This window comes from Arvicanthis niloticus, chromosome 9 (genome assembly GCF_011762505.2).
Source record: "Arvicanthis niloticus isolate mArvNil1 chromosome 9, mArvNil1.pat.X, whole genome shotgun sequence".
Lineage (NCBI taxonomy): Eukaryota > Metazoa > Chordata > Mammalia > Rodentia > Muridae > Arvicanthis > Arvicanthis niloticus.
In genome coordinates, this window is record NC_047666.1 from 53,711,872 (window position 1) to 53,729,586 (window position 17,715).

Below are 17,715 nucleotides of genomic sequence, written 5' to 3' on the forward strand. Positions count from 1 at the left end.
GAAACACTTATGTTCACTTAACATCCATCTCCCTCACACTCTAGCCCCAACCTTGACAAATTACATCAAGGATCCAAGCTGAACTTGATCTGAAATGGAGACACTGGGCATGAGGTTCTTAAAACTGAAAACAGACAAACTCATGAGCATGCTGGGCCATGCGTATCATCACCACACAGGTTACTGTTAAAGAGGCAATAATCTCCACATACATCTAGGGGTTTCAACCAATCCCTATTACACTCTTTTATGGTTTTAATCTTATGATAAAATATCATGACCAAAAACAACTTGGGGAGAAAAGGGTTTATTTCATTTTATACCTTGTATTCCATCATCCAGAGAAGTCAGGTAGGAACTTGAGGCAGAAACTTGGAGGCAAGAACAAAAGCTGAGGCCATACATAAAGAGTGCTATTTGCTGGCTTGCTCCTCCTGGCTTGCTTCCTTACAACCCCAGGACCACCCACAGTGGACTGGGCTCTCCCATAATCAGTCACTAATTAAGAAAATGCTCCACAGGCTAGGATATAGACCAATGTCATGGAGGCATTTTTCAACTGTGGCCCCCTCTTCTCAGATTCTAGCTTGTGTCGAGGTGACAAAAATTAAAAATTAAAAAAAATCAAATAACACACTCTAATGTAAATTTTTTGTAGAAGATGACAAGCTGATCCTAAAATTCATATGGAAACACAAATGTCGCAAAGAAGCCAAAACAATCTCACCTTTGGTTTGGGTAGTGGTGGTGTTTTGACTCAGGATCTAGACTATAAACTAGACTGGAGCTTTCAGTTTAACACACGTAAACCTTGAACCATCTTGTAACTCCAGAGGGACCCAAAATTCTCTTCTGGTCTGAGAGCATGTGAATTCATGTGGTGCACAAAAATATACACACATACTCATAACATATTAAATCTTTTAAAAGTGATTAACTTTTAAAAAATGTTTATTTCATTTGTCTTTAATTTTATTATATATAATATATATTGTGTGTGTGTGTGTGTGTGTGTGTGTGTGTGTGTGTGTGTGTTTGTTTTGTCTGAATATATGTCTGTACATCATGTACATGCCTGGTGTCTACAGAGGCCAAAAGAGGACATCAGATCTGGAACTGGAGTTACAGGTAGCTGTAAGTCACCCAGTGTGAGTGCTGAGAACCAAACCCAGGTCCTATAGAAGAGCAGCCAGTGTTCTTAACTGCTGGGCCCTCTCTACAGCCCTAACCTCTTTTTTTTAAGACAAGGTCTCACTATGTAACCCTGGTTGGTCTGGAACTTGCAATGTAGGAGACCAGGCTGGCTGCCCACCTCTGCCTGCCAAGTGTTGGGATTAAGGATATTTACCACTATATCCAGAAAACTTTATTGTACATATATTTTGCCATAATTTCTTTCATTACAGTTAATTGAATCTATTATGTCACTTTTAAAAAGCATGCTGATCATTAAAAGTGGGACATTACTAAAGTTACAGGTACTAAAACTGAAGTTCCTAGGAGAGCTACACATCTTCAGTACCTTAGTGGCTTCTACATTGTGACAACAAGGATGGGTAACAAGTCCTACTCCCAACATAAAGTCTCAAGAAATCTTCAGATACCAATTTAAAGGGAAAAAAAATTCCTATTTTCAATGTACACCATAAAACCTAAAAAAAATTATCCTTTTACCCTCCAAAAGCCTGTCCAGAACAATTTTTTAATCAACTAAAATTATAACACTTTTGTGTACGGAGGGCAGGATATTTGCATGTGAGTACAGGTGTCTATGAAGGCCAGAGGCAGTAGATGCCCTGGAGCTGGACTTACAAGGGGTTGTGAGCCAACTATTATGGGTGCTGGGAACTGAACTCAGATGCTCTGCAAGAACAAGCCTTCTGAAGTGAGCATGGCTCCAGCCCAAGTGGTTTTAATAACCTTAAAACATCAGATTCCATATCAGCATTATTCCAAATAGCCAAAAAGGAGGGGGAAAAAAAAAAACAAAGTCCATTAAGTAGCAAGGAGACACTATAGTACTTGATTATAAAAAGTATTGAATGGTTGGAGGGTAGGATCAAAATATATACATGCAGGATACTGCCAAAGATTAAATAAAAAGTATTTTTTCAAAAGAAACAAACAAAAGAAAGAACTGAATGCCAGTAGAGAGACCCCTTATCCTGTGGGTTTATGTTTCAAGAGCTCAGTAACGCCAGGACCCACAGCTAGTACTTAATAAGCTCTAGTCAATTCCCCAATGCCGAGCTTGTGAGGCAGCATGGCACAACTGTGAGGCACAACAGCAAAGCTGGTACGAGTCTCTGACTCCTTCACAGCACAGATGTCTACAGCTTGCACACTTCTTTTCTTAGGTTCCTTATTGCTTCTCTTCAGCTTATCCTCTTGCAAAATGAGCTATTATCAAGTAAAATAAGGGTAGTATGAGTACCAGTCTGCAATACCACGAGAGGATTTGACAAGACAGCAACTATGTGACTGGAGGAAAACATATAGAGCACACGTATGCTGAACCAGGCAGGCAGAAAAGATGATGTGAGACTCCATCATACTACTCCAAATGGCACACAATTTAAAATTCAAGAATTGTTTGCTAACTGTCCATCTAGTATTTTAAGAACTCACCTAACACAGGTATGTTCTTAAATAATAGGAAAACACTGGGAAAAGCAAAACTGAGGACAAGAATGTCAGTCCATTTTCAGTTGTTACAACAAAACATGAGACATAATCTGTAAAGAAGCTTATATTTGGCTCATGGTCTGGAGGCTAGAAAGCCAACAGTAAGTCACAGTGTCTGCTTGGCTTCTGCTCAGGGCCTTTGCTTCAGCTCATAGCCAAATGCAGAAGGGAAGCAGTATATGCCAAAGAGACAAAGCACAGGACCTTCATGTTTTAAAACAGTCACTCTTGAGAGGCTGGAAAGAGGGCTCAACCCTCAGGCTGCTCTTCTAGAAGACCTAGGTTCGGTTCTTAGCACCCAATTGGCAGTGAGCAACCATCTGTATCTCTAGTTCTAGGGAATCTGATGCCTTCTTCTGGCCCCCATGAGCACCAGGCACATACATGGTGCACAGACATGCAGAGGCAAAACACACACATATAAATAAAAATAGTAATTTTTAAAAGTCACTCTCATGGCAATGAACCCAGACCAGCAAAAGAAGACTCCTAATCAGCAATTACATTTCAGCATGTGTTTTGGTTGGGACAAAGCACGCCCAGAGCAGAGTGAGGGAGACAGCACTGAACATGTGAAAACACAGGAATATTAGACACTGGGCTAAGCCAAAGTCCAAATACTGACTGTATTCATACAAAAGTCTCCAAGTTGGCAAATTCATATAAACAGTATGATAATGTACCCATAGTCCTTGCTTCTCAGAAAGCTAAGGACAGAAGACTACCTAGAAGCCGTAAGTATGAAGCCAGCTAAATACAGCAAGATAAAGATGAGGGAAAGAAAGGGAACTATAAGAAAAGGGGGAACAAACAAAAACAAAGAACAAGTAGAAGGCAAATTATTGGTTCCCTAATACCAGTTTTGTTTGGGGAGTGATAAAAACATTTTACAATTCACTAAGTGAGAACTGGAACAATGGAGAAGGCATTAAGATCCCTTCTCTTCCAGAAGAATCAAGGTCAGTTCCGGCCTTTGCCAGATAGCTCACATCTGACAGTTCCAGGAGTTCTTATGCCCTCTTTTGGTCTCAGAAGACAACTGTACACAATAGGACTACATACACGCACACACACATACACACACACATTTTTAAGTACTTTTAAGTTTTCTGTTAAAGTGATAGGTATACTAAAATTCATGTATTATAAATTTTGCACAATGGTATGCACCTCTAATCTCAGCTAACAGTGGAGGCAGGACAATTAGAAGTTCAAAGTCATACTAAGGCTACATAGTAAATTCAAGGCCAGCCTCAGACACACGAAACACTGTTTTGATAAATAAAGGAATCTTATGTATCAATAATCTTAAATGAGTATTACAAGGTGCTATGGCTTGAATCTGAACTCTCAGAAGATCCTTGAAGAGTGTAGTATTCTAAAACACAAGGAGGAGACAAGGCATCATTGGAGGGCTGAGAAAAAGGCTCAGTGGTAAAGTGTTTGTAATATATGTATGAGAACCTGAGTTAGAATTCCCAGCACCCATATTAAGGCCAGACAGGTGTGGCAGCACATCTGTAATCCAATCTTGGGATCTTGGGATCCCAAGAGAACAAGCTGGCTAGCTAGACTGGCCAAACAGGCCAGCTCCAGGTTGAGTTAGAGACTCTTGCTTCAATATATAAGGTGAAGAATGATCAAGGAAGACACCTAATATCATATGTACCTGCAAACCTGTGCATGCACCTGAACATGCCATGCAAACCATGCAAAGTGAACACACACAAACTACAATAATTCTTGCTGAACTGCTTCCCGAGAAAGCAACTGTCATGAAAATAAAAAGTTCTGGGATTGGGAAAGCAATAGAGAAGGGAATAGTAGAGCACAGTGATTTGATCAGGGAAACGGGAAGAGGGGGCTCAAATTAGGAAAGGCAGAGATGAAGACAGAAGAAGGGAGAAAAGTAAAATAGCAGTTAAAATGCCTAAAAATAGACATAAGGAATCATATTACTATCTACCAAAAAAAGCTATAAAAAAGTAAGTGTGCTGGGCGGTGGTGGCGCACGCCTTTAATCCCAGCACTTGGGAGGCAGAGACAGGCAGATTTCTGAGTTCGAGGCCAGCCTGGTCTACAGAGTGAGTTCCAGGACAGCCAGGGCTACACAGAGAAACCCTGTCTCAAAAAACCAAAAAAAAAAAAAAAAAAAAAAAAAAAAAAAAAAAAAAAAGTGTGTGTGTGTGTGTGTGTGGTTTAAATTAAAATTTATCATCTGGGTTGACAATGCTACTTACCTCTAAGAGTCAAAGACCATCAAACAAACCCCCCAAGGGAGGCATGAGAAGCCATCTTTTGAGTTGTTGGTCAAGGCTGTCCAATCGACTCCCAAAATATTAGCTACTGCCCTTGGTTACACACCGCCCACCCCAGGGGTGAAAATTAAGTTGCTACTGCTGAAGATATCTTGCATGATACAGGACCCAAAGACCCCTGAGCTCAAACTGACCTAAATGCTTCCTACCTGAGGCATGGTACCAGAAGGCACTATGCAAGCTTTCAAAAGTAGGAAACAACCAACAGTCCTACCCATCTATGATGCCTATGAACCACAACAATGACCAGCACGGTATCAGATGCCCTGGAATTGGGTTTACAGTACAGTTGTGACATGGATGCTGGGAAGTGAACCCAGGTCCTCTGCAAGAGTAGCAAGTACTCTAAACTCCTAAGCCATCACTCCAGCTCCCTATTTCTTTTTATGTTGCCTGCCTACCCTCTGTATCTAGGAGTGTTAAACGTATAAATAACAGGCCTCTGAGATCTATTTCCTGAATAACAAATGTGGCATCTGGGCAGTTCAGCAATCATCAGAGACACTACTCATTGATGTGCCATACATGCTATGAAGTTATGCTCAGATCTGGAAGCCTAACAACTATGAAGAAACTAGAGAACTAGCAGAGTAACTGTTGACTGGCAATTAACTCAAGTCCAGTTTATCCAACAAACTGCAAACAGAAGCCACTGTTAACACTGCAATAAGACAGAATTGCATTTAGTTTAAGGATCTTAACTGGCTTTGTTATTTTTGTTAATGCAACCGGATAAGTAATAGGTTTCAGGATGGTATTTTCATGCATGCATATAATATTCTTCAATGAAGAGGATTATGAGTAACTTTCATTTTGGTTTGTTTTAGGTTGTGATTTTAATTTCAGAGTTTTTGTTTTGTTTGACAAAGAGTCTATGTAGCCTTGCCTGATCTCAAACTCAGTGTAGTCTAGACTAGCCCTGACCTTTAAGCAATCATTCAGCCTCAGCCACCCAAGTGCTGAGATTACAAGTATGTGCCACCTACAAGTGGCATTACAGCTAAAACCTAGTGTTTTAGTTATTGTTCTATTTCTGTGTTGAGACACCATGACCAAGGCTACTTATAAAAGAAAGCACTTAACTGGGGACTTGCTTTCAGCTGCAAAGGGTTAGTTGATAGCCATCATGGTAGAAGAATGGTGGCAGGCAGGCATGGCTCTTGGAGCACTGGCTAACAGCTTATTTACATCCTGATCCACAGGCTTAGTAGACAAAGAGAGAATGGACCTGGTATCCTGCTTTAAAACCTAAAAGCCCACCCCCAAAGACATACCTCCTCCAACAAGGGCACACTTCTTTATCCTTCTGGGGTTTTTGTTGTTATTGCTATTGTTTGGACTTTGGGGTTTTTGTTTTTAAAGACAGGGTTTCTTTGTGTATCCCTGGCTGTCCTGGAACTAGCTCTGTAGACTACGCTAGAATCAAACTCACAGAGACTGCCTGCCTCTGCCTCCTAAGTACTGAGATTAAAGGCAAGTGCCACCACTGTCCAGCTAATCCTTCTTAAACAGTCCACCTAGTTTCTAGTCCAATTAGGAACCAAAAATTCTAATATATAAGCATATGGGAACCATTCAAACTACCACACCCGGTAAATGAGTTTTTTAGCTGTGACTCTAAAATCAGACAACATCTCACTCTACAAGACAGGATACGGGTTTTAATCTGCTAAACAAAGATTAGTTTTAAAGATATTTAAAGGTATTATAAAAAGAAGTTTGGGGGCTCAGTCACATGCTTGAGGATCTGAGTTTTATTCATAGCACCCATGTGCTTTATTCACACACCTTTATTTTAACCCAGGAGATGTCTGAGGTTAGCTGGCTAGCCAATATGACCTTGCAAGCTCCAATTCAATGAGACATCTATCTAAAAGAATAAAGTGAGGCTGGCAACACAGCTAAGTAAAAGCACATGCCACCAAGCCTAATGACCTGAATTCTGTCTCTGGATCCCATATGGTGCAAGGAGACCTGGTCCAAGTTGGCAAAGGTGGAACTGGCTATGTTGGACCACATCTTCAATGGCAATACTCAGAAGACAGAGGCAGAAGGGTCTCTTTGAGATCAGGGATACACAGTGAGACCTTGTCTCAAAAATTAAAAAAATAAAAAGCAAAAAACACCTGAGAACAACATACAATTCCACCCTGTCATTTACATACACACATGACTGAGCATACCTGTATAAGTGCACATACACAGGAAAATAAAGCTTAAAGAAGGAAGAAATAGAAAAGCAGACAGCTGTCTAAGTTTATTTTCCTTATAAGACTGGATAATACAGACAGGCACTTGGGAGGCATGAGTTCAAGCAGTCTGGTCTACATAGTGCGTTTCAGGACAGCCAGGACTATGGGAGGGTAGGGGGGAAGCAGGGAGGGAGAGGGAGAGAAAGAGAGAGAGAGAATAGAAATGAGTAAGTGAAAGAATGAATGAATGAAATAATACAGAGGAGCTTTCCTTCTGCTGGCTTAGATAAGCTGGCCCTTCTGACCGGCAGTTATCTTTGTCTTTTAACAGTTCCATTAAGGTGTTCAGCTGATTAGTAGCATCTGGCAGGAGCTATCTGGTCTTCTGTGGTCTTGTGCTAGAAGCTAGTCCAGAACAATGGTCTTCTGTGAATTTTATTAACCAGTACCCAACTGAAAGGCTAGGAAGATGGCTCAGTTGACAAAGCACTTGTATCATGTATCAGAACATCAGTCTGGATTTTCAGCACCAGTAAAAGGCTGGGTGTAGCAATTTACCTACAATCCTACCACTGGAGAGACAGCAACATGCAGATCCCTGAAACTCACATAGCCAAATCAATGAAGCGCTAAGATCTACAAAAGACTTGGTCTCAAAAAATAAGGTGACTAGTAACTGAGCAAGACACCTGACATCAATCTCTGGTCGAAACACGCACCATACATGCAGACATACAGACACAGACACACACACACTCACAACATCCAACTGAAGCCATTAGGAAGCTCTACTGTGAAAAAGAATTCTCAAGTCTGATTTTCTATAAGTGCTTGGCATATCCCTTCATAGTTTCTCAAATTACAAATAAAACCAAACACCTGAATTCAATCCCTAGCACTGCCCTACTATCAAACAAACAAAAAAAATTTTACTTGTCAAAAAAATCAGTTGGCTAGCTGGGCGGTGGTAGCACACACCTTTAATCCCAGCACTGGGGCACCTCCAGTCAGGCAGGTGGATGTCTGTAAGAATGAGGCCAACCTGGTCTACAGAGTAAGTTCTAGGACAGCCAATGCTACACAGAGAAAAGCTACCCCCCCCCCAAAAAATTAAATAAATAAATAAATCAGCTGGCAACAAGAAATTTCAAATTCGGTGGTGGCGCACGCCTTTAATCCCAGCACTTGGGAGGCAGAGGCAGGCAGATTTCTGAGTTCCAGGCCAGCCTGGTCTACAGAGTGAGTTCCAGGACACCCAGGGCTATACAGAGAAACCTTGTCTCAAAAAAACAAACAAAAACAAAACAAACAAAAGAAAGAAAGAAATTTCAAATCCAAGCATCAAGGCCTCTGTACGTTAGGCAAATACTCTATCACTGAGCTACATCCTTAGTTTCCAAAACTCTGCAAGAGAAATAATGTGCATTTAATCCCAAAGAACTCCTCACAGTTCAGTTCCCAGCACCCATGGTGGGAGGCTCCTGATCACTGTAACTTCAGTTCCTTGGAGATTTGATGGCTCTGGCTTCTGTGGGCATCAGCACTCAATTAGACATACACACACAGACTGATGAGTGAATGAATGAATTCAAGAAAACAAATTTATTTCTGGGTATAATTCCTAGTAAATTCTAAGAAGAGCTCTCCAAAGAACACCAGTATAATTTATTCTGACATCTAAAACCCAAGAAAATACCAGGTTTTGATAAATAAGAGTTGTGATAACTATTAACTTGACTAGGTGAATAAGCACCTGGAAGAACACACCTCTAGATGTGTCTGAGTGTTTTATAAAGAGGACTGGCCACTGGAAGAGGGCCCCTGCTGTAGGTTACACTGTTCCTATATGCTGGGAGACATGGGTCGACTAAAGGATACAAAGGAAAAAAGCACCTCAGTCCCTCCCTCTCTCTTCTTTCTCCTACCTAACCATCATGATGTAAGCTGTTCTGTTCAACCATGCCTTCCCTGTTATGATGGCTTGAATTGAACCAAAATAAATAATTCCACTTGCAGGCTGCTTACACCAGGTATTTTCACCATGATGCTAAGGCTAACAACATAGAAACATTTAGGTCAATTTTTTTTTTCATAAATTTACTTTATCTATTATTATTGGGATGAGAGGACTGCTTATCTGTATACATCAGAAGTCAGCTTTCAGGAATATGTTCTGCCTATATAGAATCTACATGGGTGTGGCTTCTGAAACTCCTCCCCACCCACACACCCACGCCCCTTTTCTTTTTTGACAGAGTATCACTATGTATCTAACATCAAACTCAAATTGTGAGGCTCCAGTGACAGGCAGTTTTGCCCACTGAGCCATCTGGTCAACCTAATGATAACATTCATTCTGCTCTAAAATGAATTCAGTGAATTTCTGCCCCAAGAGGCATTTCTAAAGCAGAGTAAATAGGAACAGGATGTAGCTATGTACAATGGTAGACCATGTGTTTAGCATGCCCTCAGCTTAATCCATAGCATTAAAAAAAAAAAAAAAAAAAAAAAAGAGTAAGGAGCTGGAGAGAGAGTTCAGAGGTTAAGAATACTTACTGCTGTTGAAGAGGACCCAGGTTTGGTTCCCAACACCTAAATGACAACTCAAAACCACCTGTAACTCCAGTTCCAGGGAATTTGATGACTTCTGACTTCCAAAGGCATGCATGTGGTACAAAAAGACTCACAGGCACACACATACACATAATAAACAAATCTTTTGTAAAAATAAGTAAACAAAGTTGGACACAGTGGTATAGTTAACCCCAGTGATTGGGAAGTAAGGGGAAGCAGAAGGGTAAGAAGTCGATCCTATCCACATAGTGAATTTAAGGCCAGCTTGGTCTACATGAATATTTATCTCAACTTAAAAAAAAAAAAAACTAGAAGTAAGAATAAACAGTATCAAATTAATAAAGAATAATTTAGAAAACAAACTATTAAAGGTCCTGGGAGGATCTTGTTGGCTTTGAGTTTATCACATGATGCTAGAAAAATGTAAGAAAGCAAGTCCATATCCAAGGCACCAGATTAACAAAGAAAAACATATACAATGTACTTCAAACACCTTCAAGAAAAACAAACCTAGGAAGACTGCAATTACTAAAATGTAACTACCAAAATTTACAGTATTGTTTTAAGTACATCTTAAGATACATGGCTTATATTAAAGACTGACAGAAGGCAGTCAAGTCCAGCAAGGCTATTCTACACCACCTGCAGAGATGAGCCTCCCTGAAGCACACACACAACCTTTCTTTGGGCACTTTTGAATAACTCCTCTCCTAAAAAGTCAGAGCAAATTCTTTTTGACTGCAGTGAAAATAACTAATGCGAATGACCCTGACTAATCCCAGAGGCTTTTCTGGAATTAAATCTACAAGAAACAAAAGTTCAAATTTTTCTGCGGAAAAAGAGTCCAAAACAGGCATGGTGGTACATACCATTAAACCCAGCAATCAAGAAGCAGAAAAAGCGGGGGATCTCTAAATTGAAGGCTATGGTCTACATAGAGTTCCAGACCAGCCAGGGCTACAAAGTGATAGTCTGTCAACAAAGAAAGGAGGTTGGGGGTTAAAAGCAACTGAAAAGGCTTGACATCAACTTTGTACTATTCCTTAACTCTACTTAAGCAAAGCAGCCAAATCTTATTTGACACATCTACAAGCACTAAATACGGTATATACAAGGCCACTTTTTAAATGTCTCCAAAAATGCCTCAGCAAATGAGCTATTACATTCACATTAAGAAACCTACCTAAGTCTCAGTATCAAGAGTGGAGAGGCCAACACTCCAGAGAAAGGCAAATCAGAAGCTCAAAGTCATACTCAGGTAGACATGAAGTTCTAGGTATGCCTGAATACATGAGACTACAGTCTTGAGTTTTTCTTCAAATATGCTTTCCACTTAAAAGTATGAAACTGAAAGGGGATGGGTTCTGCATAGCAAATTCTATGCCAGTCTAAGCTATATTATGAAATCACATCTTAAAAAATAAAATTGGGGGCTGGAGAGATGGCTCATCGGTTAAGAGCACTGACTGCTCTTTCAGAGGTCCTGAGTTCAATTCCCAGCAACCACATGGTGGCTTTACAACCATCTGTAATGAGATCCGATATACTCTTCTAGTGTGTGTCTAAAGACAGATGCAGTATACTCATATAAATATAAATAAATAAATTAAATAGGGGGTGGGTGGGTGGGTGGGTGGGTGGAGAGATAGCTCAGCAGTTAAGAGTTACTACTTTTGCAAAGAACCCAAGTTCAATTCCTAGCACTCACATCTGGCCACTTAGAAGCACCTATAGCTCCAGGGGGCCCTACACTTTTTCTTCTGATCACACATATGTATTATATAGTAATACAGGTATCCTCACTCATTTGAATGAAAAATAAGTAAGTTTTTAACACAAAGAAACAAGGCTGATGAGATGACTCAACTGGTAAAGGTGGCTGCCACCAAACCTGACCACCTAAATTCCATCTCCAGCACCCACATGGTGGAGCTGACTCCTGAAAGTTGTCTTCTGACCTCCCTATACATACTACAGCATTCATGCATGTACACACAAAATACACACATAAAATCCATTTCATAAAAATAAAGCAAGCTAGGGGGGAAAAAAAGTAGCACAAAAGTACAGCACTTGCCCAAACCAGTTCAAGCCCTGGCACAAGGAAGAAAGAGAGGGGGCTGGAGAGATGGCTCAGCAGTTAAGAGCACTGACTGCTCTTCCAGAGGCCCTGAGTTTGATTCCCAGTTACCATCTGTAATGAATTACAATGTCCTCTTCTGGTGTGTCTGAAGACAACTACAGTGTACTCACATATATCAAATAAGTAAATCTTAATATATATACCAATATATGTATATATGTATATATGTACATATATATGTATATATATACATATGTGTATGTACATATATAATATGTAATGTTACATTATATATGTAATATATATGTAATATACATATATAATATATAATATGTAATAATATAATATATAATATACATAATGTATATAATACATATATATGTGTATATATATATACGTATATATATGTACATATATACATATATACATATATAGCTGAGGTAAAGAGAGAGAAAGAAAAGTGTAGCAGCTGTGGAATGAGTTTTATGACTATATTTTGAAAAGGTTACATGTTAGGCTGCAGAAATGGCTCACTGCCCTGTCCTCTTCTGGCCTCCAAGGGTACCTAAGTACACAAACTACATACATACACACAAAAAAAAAAAAAAAAAGATAAAAGAAAAAGAAAGGAGGAGGATAAAGGGTAAAAGGCAGAAGAGTTGCATGTTTGGGCAACAGAGTAAGTTCAAGCCTGGCCTGAAAAACTTCTAAATAATTCTATGTCATATTTTTATTTTATGTGTACAAGTGTTCTACCTGCATGTACGTATGTGTACCATCTGTGTGCAGTGTCTGCAGAGGCCATATCTCCTGTAACTGGACTCAAAGAAAGTGTGCACCATCATGTAGATGCTGGAAAGCAAACCCAGATGCTCTGCAAGAGCACTAAGTGCTCTTACCTACAGGGCCGCCTTTCCAGTCCCTGGCCTAAGAAATGTAAGATAATGTGAGAAAAAAAATAGGGCGGGGAATGAAGCTCTGTGATAAATGATTCAGTGTTTATATCACATGCACAAGGCCACAGGTCTAACCCCTACAATTAAAAAATAATAAGCTGGGTGTTGGTGGCACAGGCCTTTAATCCCACTCACAAGGCAGAGCCACATAGATCTCTTTGTCGAGGTCAGTATGGTCTACAGAGTGAGTTTCAGGACAACCAGGGCTATACAGAGAAACCCTGTCTTGAGAATCAAAACAACAAAAAACAATCAAAACCCCTAGTATCTGAGAATATGACAATACACTATATGGTTAGTGTTGACTATAGAAAGTCTTCATCAATGAAGAAAAACTCAAGAACTGTAGAAGACAGTTTATTTAGTTCTCCTCTCCATTATCTCACAGTACTGTTAGAATTAATCAACACAGGGCCAACCATCGTAGTATGTGGTTTTAATCCCAGCAAAGGCAGCCAGATATCTGATTCAGGACCAGACTGGTCTATGATAAGTTATAGTCCAGCCAGAGCTACATAGTGAGACCCTGCTTCTAATCATCATCATCTTCATTGTCATCAGCAACATCATCATCATAAAGCAAGTACTTTTCTTATCTCTTCTTTAGACCAAGAAAAAGTAAAATTTTGGGCTACGAAATAACTCCATACTTGCCTAGCATGGATAAGACCCAAAGTTTAATTACCTACACCAGAAAAGAATACAACGAAATAGTAAAGCTTAAAAAAACAGGTAACAACTTAAAAGTTAAAAAAGCAAATAGGTAAAACCCAGTACTGTACACAGTGAATATATGGGGAAAAAAATCAGGTCCTCAGGCTTTACATTACAGATCTACTGTAATACTGATTTAAATTATATAAATTTTATATAAATCTTGACTTGAGGTAATTATTATGTAATGATGCTAATATTATACTACTTTGAAGTAATTTATAAATAATGGGTACAACATGTGAAAGGAAAATATCGACTATACCTTACACCTTACATATCATTAGCAATTTGTAGTTCTCTTTTAATTCAAGAAACCTTTACTTCTTTTCTAATTGATAAAGGATTTGCTTTAAATTAGTGATCTTCTAGTAGTCACACTACCATTGCTTTTCTAGTTTGGTCCTTCCTTCTTAGCCATTAAATAAAAGAAGATACATTAAAATTATGAACTTCTGTTTATTTAGCTAACAATCTGCAAATATACTGGAGACTAACATTTCTATTAAGTCATTGTGAACATGCATACATGAAAAACTTTGTGTTGTCATTCTTTATCTTCATTACCAAAAAAATGTCCCCATAGGTGGTAAAAAAATATAGGTTGGGTAAAATAAATCCCCATGTAATTACAAGACTGCTGAACTACAAACCATGACTAGTTTCTAAAGGTTAGTCAAGACAGAGCAATTCTACTTGTGGAGAAAACTGAGCACCACCCTAAAGTTACAATTGTGCTACAATGTTATATGCTGTGGCCAGTTTCTCCTTGGCTTGAAAGCGAGAGACAAAGTAACAAGAGCTAAGTGTACGTCTGGCAGGATCACTGGCATTGACTAACTTGTGTTGCTTTCTCTTCTATTGGCATGTACATGTCTAGTGTCACCATGCTGTGCCCCACAACCCTGTTAAGACTGGGCCTGATTGTCTAGCCCAGGCTGGCCTTGAAATACCAATCCTCCTTCCTTCATTTCCACTGCTGGGATTACAGTACGAGTATCTATGCAGCCTGACATGTTTCTTACAAAGAAAGCAAACTGTTAGTATAAGCTACCAAGTGATACTGCTGTTGTTCTTTGTTATAGAAGCAATGATGGCTCTATTGATCAGAAATATAAGTTGCTCTTCTACCTCCTGAGTGGATTTCCTGGGTTAGCTTCCTAACAGTGTTACCTATTCCAAAAGAGTTCCGGGTTCTGAAATAAGGGCTGGCTAACTATGTGCCTATAAAATCACCTTCTCACATTATTTGGAGAATTCTGTATCTCCTCTGTATCAATTATACACCATCATGTCCATTCCTGTTTGCAGATTATCTCCAAATTATTTTCATAATTATGTCTATGTGTATGGTGGAGGGGTTTTTTTTGTTTGTTTGTTTGGTTGGTTGGTTTGGTTTGGTTTGGTTTGGTTTTTTTTGTTTGTTTGTTTTGTTTTGTTTTGTTTTGAGACAGGGTTTCTCTGTGTAGCCCTGGCTGTCCTGGAACTCACTCTGTAGACCAGGCTGGCCTCGAACTCAGAAATCCACCTGCCTCTGCCTCTCTGCCTCTGTCTCTGCCCCTCTGCCCCTCTCTCTGCCCCAATCTCTACCCCTCTGCCCCTCTCTCTGCCCCTCTCTCTGCCCCTCTCTCTGCCCCTCTGCACCTCTGCCCCTCTCTCTGCCCCTCTGCACCTCTGCCCCTCTCTCTGCCCCTCTGCCCCTCTCTCTGCCCCTCTCTCTACCCCTCTGCCCCTCTCTCTGCCCCTCTGCCCCTCTGCGCCTCTGCGCCTCTGCGCCTCTGCCCCTCTGCCCCTCTGCCCCTCTGCCCCTCTGCCCCTCTGCCCCTCTGCCTCTGCCTCTGCCTCCCAAGTGCTGGGATTATAAGCGTGGGCCACCACTGCCCAGTATGGTGTTTTACCTGAATGTATGTCTGTGCAGCCCTGGAAGCCAGAGAAAGCATTGGATTCCCATGGGAGTGGAGTTACAGTTTTCAGACATCAGGTGGGTGCTGGGAGTCAAACCTTGTCCTATGAAAGAGCAGTTAATGTTCTTAACTGTTGAGCCATCTCTCCACTTTTCTCTCAAAATTTTTAAAAGGCTTTTTGGGAGCTGAAGAGCTGGTTTAGTGGTTAAGATCATTTGCTGCTGCTCTTGCAGAGGACTAGAACTTAGTCCAAGTACCCTGTTAGATAGCTCACCAACACTTGTAATTCCATCTCCAGAAGATCAAATGTTCTCAAGGTGCCAACCAGCACCTGCACTCACATCAAAAAACTCACATAGAGACACATAATTTTAAAACAATGAACACTGCTGGGCAGTGGCAAAGCATGGTTTTAATTCCAGCACTCAGGAGGCAGAGGCAGGCAGACCTCTTAAATTCAAGGCCAGCCTGGTCTACAGAGTGATTTCCAGGACAGCCGGGGCTACACAGAGAAACCCTGTCTCTAAATAAATAGGTAGGTAGGTAGGTAGGTAGGTAGATAGATGAGTAAAATATTTTAAAGATCCCTTGGAATAATTCTAGACACTTCATCTAGACACACTGTCTAAGCCTATGAAAGAGATCGATGCACTTCTAAACTACCTATAACCAACCATTGCAACTTTCAAAATACCTCTCTGCCTCAATTTATCATCTCATCAAAAATCTTTTCATTTCCTAGCAAAGGAGGAATGATTTAGATAATAAAAATGATTTGGTATCAAAAATAAATAAATAAATAAATAAATAAGCCGGGCTGGCACTCAGGAGCCAGACAAGGTGGAGCAAGTCTTTGAGCTCAAGCTAGTCTGGTCTACAAAGTAAGTTCCTGGCCTGGGGATTTTGGGGGGGGGAGAGAGAGAGAGACAGAGTCAGAGTCAGAGACAGAGACAGAGACAGAGACTGAGACTGAGACTGAGACAGAGACAGAGACAGAGACTGAGACAGAGACAGAGAGAAACACAAGGGGCTAGAGAAATATCTTAGGGGTTAAGAGCATCGCTATTCTTCCAGAGAACCTGGGTTCAACTCCCAGCAACAATATGGCAGATCACAGCTGTCTGTAATTCCAGTTCCAGGGGATCTTGACACCATCTTTTGGCCTCTTTGGGCACCAGACACACTTGTGATGCACAGGCATACACGCACACAAACATTCATACTCATAAAACACAACAATTAAATATTTAAAAAGAATACTATAGGAAATAAATCCTCCCACTCTAGCCCCAAATTAAACCGGCAATACTAAGAAGCTGAAGCAGGAAAATCTTGAATTTAAGGCCCACCTGTGTTATATAGCAGAACCTCTCTCAAAAAATAAAGGACCTAAATAGGGTTGGAGAAAAAGGCTAAGACTAAGAAAGAGCCTCTTACACTGCTTCTCTGAAGGATCTGAGCTCAATTCCCAACACACACAGTTCATAACCACCTGTAACCCCAGTTCCAGGGGGATCTCTGCAGGCACCTGAACTCACATGAACACAATTAAAAATAAAAATAGTTTTTAAAGAAGCCTAACTAAAATAAAATGACATTTAAAAAAAAATAAAATGGCTGGGCAGTGGTGGCGCACACCTTTAATCCCAGCACTTGGGAGGCGGAGGCAGGCGGATTTCTGAGTTCTAGGCCAGCCTGGTCTACAGAGTGAGTTCCAGGACAGCCAGGGCTACACAGAGAAACCCTGTCTTGAAAAACCAAAAAAAAAAAAAAAAAGTTCTGGATCTGAATACCTACAAAGCCAAAACTCTATTAGTTTGAAAATACCAATGCAATTGAGCATGCAACATTCTAGGGGGAGGGTGTTCACAAAGTTTCTGCTGAGCAAACATGAGCTGTTCTGATTCTCATCTCATCCCAGCTAGACAACAGCAATGGTCTAGTTTGCACAAGGCTTATGCTACAGTTTCACAACCAGTCCAAAAGGGCAGTCTCATGCACTGCAAGGTGGTCAGTATGTGTCAATATTTTGAGTTTCCTCATCAACTCTTTCTCAATTTCTGGCCACAAACTGGTGACTTCATCAGATGACTGGCCAACACAGGCTTACATAAAGAAATGGACCAGTCTACCCTTCTAAATGTTAGCAAGCATAAGCTATCATGCAAGTATCAGAAGCAGTTTTTGTTGTTTTGAAATGTAACTGATTTTAAAATGCAAACTAAGTATGAGCTACTTCAAAAACAATCATTTCCATAGTGAAAGATGCCTGGGACCAATTTCATTTTT

The 17,715-nt window shown here is 40.3% G+C and overlaps 1 protein-coding gene across 4 annotated transcripts in view; it reads right to left on the reverse strand.

Moving 5' to 3' along the window:
- Raf1 (Raf-1 proto-oncogene, serine/threonine kinase) overlaps window positions 1–17,715 on the reverse strand; it is a 60,540-nt gene that overhangs the window by 32,776 nt on the left and 10,049 nt on the right. The window lies entirely within an intron of this gene.